Genomic DNA, 8,898 nt, shown 5'->3' with positions numbered 1-8,898 from the left:
ACTCACCCCTTCCGCCCACCTCCCCCCATGGCCCGCTGCACGCCTCTGGGCCCCCTGGCACAGCCAACCCCCCCAGTGCGAACCCCAAGGCCAAGCCAAGCCGGATCAGCACCGTGGTCTGATGAATGGAGAGAGTGAGCTGGGGAACAGGAAAGTCTGGGGAACCACAGGAGAGGGACCTTACACCCTCTTTGCTTCCTCGGTTTTTTCAAAAATATATATACACATAGCAATGTCCTCCTCCCCATGTCCTCCCTGCCTTGGGACCCGTCCCCTCACCCCCAGCAGTTGCCATGGGGTTTCCTTCCAGATTCGAGGATCCTTGCCACTTGAAGCCTGGACTCAGGGTGCTCCAGCGCTGGGGAGTGGTGAGGGCCTTCCAGAGATCCTCGTTCTCTTTCTCCTGTCTTCTTCTTCCCCACTTTTCCCTGGAGGTCTAGCTCTGTGGCCTCAGACCTCTGGGCCTGTGTGAGCTCCCTGTCAGCTCTGGCTGGTGGAGAAGGGCAGGTGTCCAAAGCTGTCGAGGTGAAGGCTTCCTCGGGGCTCCTCTGGCCGTGTGGGGCTAGGAGAGTGCTCTGTAGAGTTGTGGTCAAACCTCAGCTGGCTTGGCCCTCTCTCTGACCTCAGGGCCTGGCCACACACTTCCATGTGTCTTTTTGCCTGCTGGAGGACACGGACTGTCGATGCACTCGGTGGGTGGGACCCTGCTTATGTTGGCCCCACGTGAGGCAGTGCTTCCTCTCTCGAGCCAGTCTATGCCCTTTCTCCAGTAGGCCCCAGCCCAGACCTCTTCGGCTTCAGGAACTTGCCTCGCCCTGCAACGTTCTTATCCTGATCAAAGTCCAGACAGGTTTTGGGGGGGCTCAGGTCTGGGATGAGAAGGGCACTGCCCTCCCTCACCCATATTGCATGCCCCCCCATTCCCTTACACCTACCCCACCTACAACTGAAGACAATGCACTTTACAGATATCGCCCACACACACCGCGCTGGGGCAGGGCACCCAGCATCAGCCCTGGGGAGAGAGGCTCCCAAAGGGCCACCATGAGCCCAAGATGTCCTTCCTGAGGCAGAGATTGAAGCCATCAGAGCTGGGGTTGGGAGCCAGAATGCCTGAGTCCTTCTGTCCATCAGAATCTCCGCTGCCTCTCCAGCCCTTTTGCAGCCCTGTTTATTTATTATAAATATATTTTTTACAAGCCCCAGCTTCTCTTCTTGCCCCGCATATCCAGCTCCTCACTCAGCTCCTGTCTCCCTCTCCCCTCTCCACCATGGGCTACAGTACAGACAGACAGAGGGACCCTGGCTGTACGAAGGGCCAGGGCCACTGGGGCTTGGGGGCGGGGGAGGGTGACAGTGGAAGGGGCTGTATGGAGAGGAGCTGGGGTTCAGGCATTGTCTTTTTTCCTCCTTGTATATAAGAATGTATATTTGATGCCTCATAAAAGACCTTGTGCTCACCTCCTGCCTCTGCCTCCTACTTCTGCGCCCCTTCCCCACTGTGGAGCCCGTGGAGAGAGGCCTTAGCCCAGGGAGGTGATGCGCTAATGTTAGAAATTCAGGCACCTGGGTGGATGAGATGCTTTGCTTGGAGGGAGGTGGGAGTGAGGGAGGTTTTTCTATCTCATTTCATGCACAGTTTGCGTGACAGAGTGGCAAGAGTATGGGCTTTGGAGTTGATCCAGTTCACATCCTGGGGTTTTCATTCCTAGGCATGTGAATTCGGGAGAGTCACCCTCTCTGAGTCTCCGTTTCCTCAGTGTAAAACTTGGGCTGATAAGCCGTTGCCACATGGAAGTGATGATGATTCCCAGGAGTAATGGATGCCAGGGAGCCAGGATAGAGCTGAGCAAGTTAGTTCCCTTCTCTTCCTTTCATAGGATGGATGCTTCCTTCCACTCTTGGGGCATCTCCTCTCACCCTGGATGTGGCTGGCCTGGCCTGGCTTGGGAGCTTCTCCCTCATCCCCACAATGGCTGGCCACATTTCTATCCTTGAGGGTGGGAGAGTGATTTGGAAGGCACAGGGCTAGAAACATTTTAAGAGCTCTGCATATATACTTGGGATGTTAGATAACAAATAGCTGGACTCCCTTTCATTTACAGAAAAGAGGACAGGCTGAGAGAAGGGAAGAGTCTCTCCCAAGGCCACTCAGCAAGTCAGGATGGGGTTTCCTAACTTCTAGCCCCAGGGCCCTTTCCAGTCCTCCCAAACCTCTTCCCTCTGAAACGGACGTGTTTCTAGCATCACTGATTATGTCCTGGATCTTAGCCTAGCGCAGGAGAAGTAGGGTTGAGCCATGGTTCTTGGTTAAAGTCAGCAGGCTCCCCAGAAGCAGCATTCAGTCACTATTTTTGCTGCCTTCCTAGAATCTGGAATGGCCTCTAAAAGGGAATGGTTTGGATGGCCTCGCTCTTAGCAGCTCGGACCAATTATTTGTTTTCTTCCTTGTATGCATGTTTAAAGGTGTCCCAGGGAAGACAACTAACAAAAGCAGCAGCTGGGGCCACTTACACATTTGATGCTGCCTTATGGACCAGACATGAGGGTTTGAAGAGCTTAGACCCACAAGGTCCTGAATCAAGTCCAATCAACATTTTTTAGTTTTCTTCCCTGCTGGACCAAGCTGCACGATCGTTTCCCTACCTTCAGCTTGATTCTGGTCGCATTTTTCCAAAGCTCAGCTTTTAGCACTCAAATCCTGGCTCAGTGACTTGCCTGTGCTGCATTTGGCAAGTCACCTAACCCTTCAGAGCCTGGCTTTCCACCTGTAAGATGGGGATAATAACCTTGCAGGACAGTTAACAGATGCATGTGAAGTGCCTACCTCATGGCCAGACACACAGTAAGCCACCTACAGAGACCACTTATCTTTACATGGGAGGTGTTCCACAAGGTGGCCCAGCCAATCTCTGTGGTCCTAACTCTCATTCCTCACCCACACATTGGCCATCCACTTACTGTTCCCCAAAAATGCCTCTGTGTACTTTCCAAACTCAGCATTTTTCTTGTGCCTTTCCCCCCTGCCACGATAATCCCCCCAACATCCCTGATGAAGGTTTTCCCAACCCTTGCAAGATGGGCTTGAAGAACCCATCCTTCACAAAATGTGCCCTTCATCACATTCTCTGAGATCCTTCCCCACCATACCTTAAGTGGCGTGGGAGTGACACTGGTCTGAATCATCCCCATCCAGAGCATTGCCCCATATAGTGCCTGGCACAGCACAGATGGTACTAAAATTTTGTTGATCGAATGAATGAACGAACGGTTCTTTCTAAGTCTCAGGGTTAGGTATCTTTGCATTGGTTGATTTACTGATTGATGCAACCTGTGTACCAAGTTTCCGGGCCCCTCTGGGAGCTCCTCATGCTTCCTTCAACTGTTTCCTAAATTCTCCTCCTCCAGTCCTCATTGCAGTCCCAGCGCTGGGCTGTCTGTGCTCCTCACCCCCTCCACCCCTCCAGAAATGCACTGTCCAGACTGTGGAGGGGTAGTTAATCTCCTCACTTCCCCATTTCTCTGAGGACCTGAAGACAGCAAACCCATTGACTATTCTTACATCAAAGGTGCTGCTGCCAATCTCTCTGGGGATACAGATGGGGAGAGACAACACATAACAAAGAACAGAATTGCTTGAACCCGCGAGGCGGAGGTTGCAGTGAGCCGAGTGAGATCGCGCCAATGCACTCCAGCCTGGGTGACAGAGGGAGACTCTGTCTCAAAAACAAACCAACCAACAAACAAACAAACACAAAGGACAAAGGTCCTAGAATCTCAGAGTTCTTATGTTTGTTCTCCAGTGCTGTCCAGTAAGGTCTGTCTGTGATAAGCAAAATGTCCCATACCTGTGCTGTTCAATATGGTAACCACTAGCCACATGTGGCTACTGAGCACTCAAAACGTGGCTAGTGTAACTGAGGAACTGCACTTTTCATTTTATTAAATTTAAATGTAAATAAATAAGCACATGTGGGTAAGTGGCTACCACGTCAGACAGTGTAGGACAAGAGTTTCAGGAGTGGACAGACAGCCTGGTGGGGATAATGTGAAGATGATAAAGTAAGTACACGCCCAGAAGGAAGCCCTGGGTGTGTGGGAACACAGAGGAGGGGAAAACCCAACTTGGGGTGTGTGGGTGGGGTCAGGCATCGTTTTCTGGAGCCCCCCCTTTTAGTGGAGTAGTCCTGAAGGGTGAGTAGGACTTAGCCTGACAGAGAAGGGCATTTGTTAGAGGGAGCAGCGCATGAAAAGGCCTGGAGGTGTGAGCGAATGCAATGTGTTAGTAGCACAGTAAGAAAGGAATGGGAACTGGAGCTCCAGCGGTGGGCACAGCACCATGGTGTAGCGTGGAGACAGGCAGGTCTCCCCAGCTGCTCCCTGTTACTCTGTTGCCAACAGGTTTCTCAAGCTGGCCTCAGCAGCAGCTAAAGTAAGACCAGGTAACAAATTGGGCTATCTAATATTTCCACTGTAAAGTTACCACTTTCCCCATTGTAGTGGATGAGTATCTTGTGGAGAGATGAATGGAAATGTTGTTACTCTCAAACTTCCACTCACTAGTTTTAGCGTTCACTGGAACAATTATTATGGCTGGGGTTGTCAAATGGTGATTTTCAAATGCCATCATTCTTTCAATATGTTTTTTTTTTTTTCTTTTTTGAGGCAGGGTCTCATCCCATTGCCCAGTGCAGTGGTGCGATCATAGCTCACTGCAGCTTCGAACTCCTGGGTTCAAGTGATCCTCCCACCTCAACCTTCCATGTAGCTGGGACCACAGCCACACACCACCACGCCCAGCTAATTAAAAAAATTTTTATAGAGCTGGAGGTCTTGCTAGGTTACCCAGGCTGGTCTCAAACTCCTGGCCTCAAGCAGTCCTCCCAAAGTGTTGGGACTATAGGCATGAGCCACTGCACCCGGCCTGGGCATGTCTTAGTTGGCTTTCCACTATAAGGGAGGGCTTTCCCTTCTACATGTATTTATTTATATCCTTATGGACTTAATGATTGTTTATTTCACTCAATGGTTTATATATAACCCATTAACATCATTCTTTATTTTGATATTCACAACCCCAGATTTGGCCAGTAAGAAGCCCTCTAAGCCCCTGTGTCCTGTGGCACATCTCCATCTTTTTGTGAGCCCTTCCAAGGAGCCCTGGTTTTTTTTTTTTTTTAGTAGAGAATGACATTTAGAAACCAAGATTTGGGCACTAGGTGTTACAGCAATATTTGAAGAGCTTGCTCTTTTATTTTGTAAAGGTTTGAGCATCCATTGATGATTTTCTAGCTCCATCATTCCTTCTATATAATTTAGAATTCTACTTTCCCTTTTCTCTCACTTTATTTACTTATATCAATGTGGAGTCATGGATTTTTATTTTAACCAGTGAGTTGTAATCCACTACTGTCATAATTCATTTTGAATTAACATTATTTTGGATAAATCATTTTGTTGTTATGTATATGTATTAAGCACATACTATACATCTATATTTCTATACCAGACATCGATATTTCTCTCTCTGCCTCTGTCTAATAAACCATGAGTTCACACAGATACCTTGAGGAGGCTTTTTTAAGAGTAAAGGCTAGAGATAGTAAAAGACTCACAAGAGGAGTGGAAGATGGCGAGGAGGAGGGGATGGATTCTAGAGCTATTTAGGAATCAGAACCAACAGCTCAAACCTACTTCAGAACGGGAAGAGACCATATTTTACAAACCAAAAAAGTGAGACACAAAGTCAGTGTCGCCCAGTTGATACACAAAACACGAATGGGGTGAGTGTGGTTTTGAGCCCAGATGAGCCTTCCAGTCACTGCTCTGCACCAACTCCATGTCAGACCCTGTCTCCCAGGTGGATAGGTGAGGCCAAGCCAGCCCCCAGCCTGGGGTGAGCTCCTTGATGCATCCCAGTTCTTAAGTCCGCAGCGCCTAGACTCTGGTTGGCCCCCAGCAAGACCCATGGCTTGGGGAACAAACCCATTTCCTGAATGCCTTACTACATTGGGAGCACCATCTGAGACTTTTACAGGTAGAGTTGTACGACAGTCAGACAGACCTGAGTTTGAGTTCTGGTCCTGCACTTACTAGCCATGTGAGGTGAATAAGTTTACACTTCCCTGAGCTTCAGTTTCCTCATCTGTAGGATGGGGATAACAATACCTACTTCATAGCACCTGGCCCTTGATGAATGGCAGTCATCATTATCTCTAATCCTCCTAACAACACTGTGAGGAAGGGATTATTTAGCTTCATTATATAAAGGAGAAAAGGCTCAGGAAGGTGAGGTAGTTGGCAGATCTCAGTGGGTGCATGTCAGCTCCAGGAAAGTAGAGACTACGTCTGTCTTGGTCACCATTATATTCCCAGTGCCCAGAAAATTTTCTGGTGCATAATAGAAATTTAATAAATATTTGTAAACGAATAAATTCTATCTCATTGGCTTCAAAGACTACGTGATTTCTATTTAATTTTCCAGGACAGGGATGTGTCTGGGCTAAAGCACCTCAAAGAAGCCTGTAGGAAGACTGTGCAGAGCTGAGACCCAAAATCTGGCCTCCTGATTCCTGATTCATGCTCTTTGTCCTTCCCTGAACTGCCTCTGGATGGAAAGGCTGAACTTCCTTCAGCCTAGGATTTACCGTATTCTCCCACCTTCTAGATTCTCCTCATCCTCCTCTGGCCAGGCCTCTGCCTCCTTTTCATCTGCTTCTTTCACACACCACCACCACCATCACAGTCACAGCCACAGTGGCCTGGGGGTGCTGCCCGATGGGCAGTCCAAGCTCCAGACCCTGCATGCCCCATATTGCCAAGGACTGGGCCCTGCCCCACCACCCTACCTCTCACCCCAGCAGCTCCCTTTTCCCTCACCTCCTCTATTCCTGGTGAGGGCAAACGACAGGAAGAGCATTTGACCAGAGTCAGCAACTTCCTGTGTAACATTGGGCAAGTTGTTTAATCTTTCTGAAACTTGGTTCCTCATCTACAGACTGGGTAAATTCACCTACATCTTTCCGAAGACTGTTGCAAAGACTAAGGGAAATAATTGGCATGAACTAGCCATGTAGGCAATTAGATGCTTATCCATGTGAGAGGCTAGTGATATTACTGTGATTAGCATCACTTTGCCTAGCTTTCCTGCTTCCTGTCCAGACAGCTGTTCAGTTGGACCATCCACCTGTGTTTCTGGTGGAGAGGGGCTGAGGTTTCCCCTGACACCTAGAAAACTAGAAAGATGTCACTTAATATCTTTGTTACTTGGGACAAGTCTCCACACGAGCCAAGTGGGGATAAAGATCTTGAACACTGAAGGTAATATTAAGGATTCAGGTGATAAAAAAAAATATAAAAGCACTAGCACAGTGTCTAACACAAAGGAGATTCTTAATGAGTTTTGGCATATTGGTTGTTGACTCTCAGAAATAAAAATAACAGCTACCAGATACTGAGGGCCTGCTATGTGCCAAGTACACGGCAATTCTGCAAGGTATGTAGTATCCCCATTTCAGTTACAGAAGTTGGGACTTGTTCAAGGTTACAAACTAGAAAATGGCAGAGCTGGTGGGACTGTAAGGCATGACTCTTTGAGCCCAGGGCATGAGCTCCTACCTGTGTGCCCTGTTCCCTCAGCTAGGATGTCTTTAGCTCAGTCCTGAAGTAGGCAGGATGGACCTAATTGGCACAGTATCTGATTAGGAACAGTTAACTGCACGAAGGTATGACACTCCCTACCTGCCTTAAGCTTACAGTGGATGTTTAATATGTTAAACAGGAAATGTTTGCAAAAAGTATACATATTTTTCAGTCAATATATGCTAAGGACATTTATTCATTTTTCTTTTGTTTACTCAACATTAATTTACTGCTTAACACACCAAGTGCTAAGGAGGTATAAGGCCACATGGTCCCTGCCCTTGAGGAATTCATAGTCTGATGGGGGAAAACAAAATTACTTAATCAGCATGTACACAAGTACTCAAATATTTGCACAGTAGGTGTTCAAACTACATGCAGTAGGTCCACAGCTGATGAATGACATAGATGATCCTCCAATCAGTAGATGTCTGATGTATGTGTACAAAGTACTGGTTTGATACTCAAAGTACTGTAGTTGCAATGAACCTATTCAGAAACTGCTCAAGGAACATGCACACAATAGGACTAAATGTACATACAGTTGGTACCAAATGCACAGGGGCTATACACAATAAATACAATCAAAGTACACGGATGTTTGGGAAGTACACTGCAGGCTCACAAATGGGCAAACAGGTGTTTTACACAGTAGACACTGAATAAATACGCCGTTGCTAAATATCCAATAGTTAAACAGGCTTATTTTGTCGGAGTGTATGCAACAAATGTGTACACGGTAAAAGTGAATACAGAAGAGTTGAAAGCATTCATTAAAATGCTAACTCCCAGTGACTTTTGGGGGTAAGAATCGAAACCCCATCGCTCTACCTGTAACCTTGGATGAAATAAAGATTTCCTCCTTTACTTGGGACTCAGGAGTCTAAAAACCCATAATCCCCGGGGAGTAAGCAGCTTCCTGCCTTCCTTATTTCAAAGCCCCAGAGGTGTCAGTGTCTAGAGCTGGAGCCTAGTACATCTCCCCCCACCCCGCGGGCCAGCAGAAGGGGTCCTTTGCAATCGGGCTCCCAAAGGCGCCTTCCGCAGCCCACACCGGTAAGACCAGGGAGAAGGGACACAGAACGCTGGTGCCGGGATAGCGACCCGGTTGAGGTCTGCGAGGGAGTGCCGGTTTGGCTCCACCACCCACGGACACGAGCTCCTCTTCCGGTCTCCATAATGCGCATGCGCATCACTGGCCTTTAAACGTGCACCGCCGGTCCATCCGGAAAGAGGATCCGGCAAACTAATTACAAT

The sequence above is a fragment of the Mandrillus leucophaeus genome, unplaced genomic scaffold (genome assembly GCF_000951045.1).
Source record: "Mandrillus leucophaeus isolate KB7577 unplaced genomic scaffold, Mleu.le_1.0 Scaffold946, whole genome shotgun sequence".
Taxonomy (NCBI): domain Eukaryota; kingdom Metazoa; phylum Chordata; class Mammalia; order Primates; family Cercopithecidae; genus Mandrillus; species Mandrillus leucophaeus.
This window is presented reverse-complemented; position numbering follows the sequence as displayed.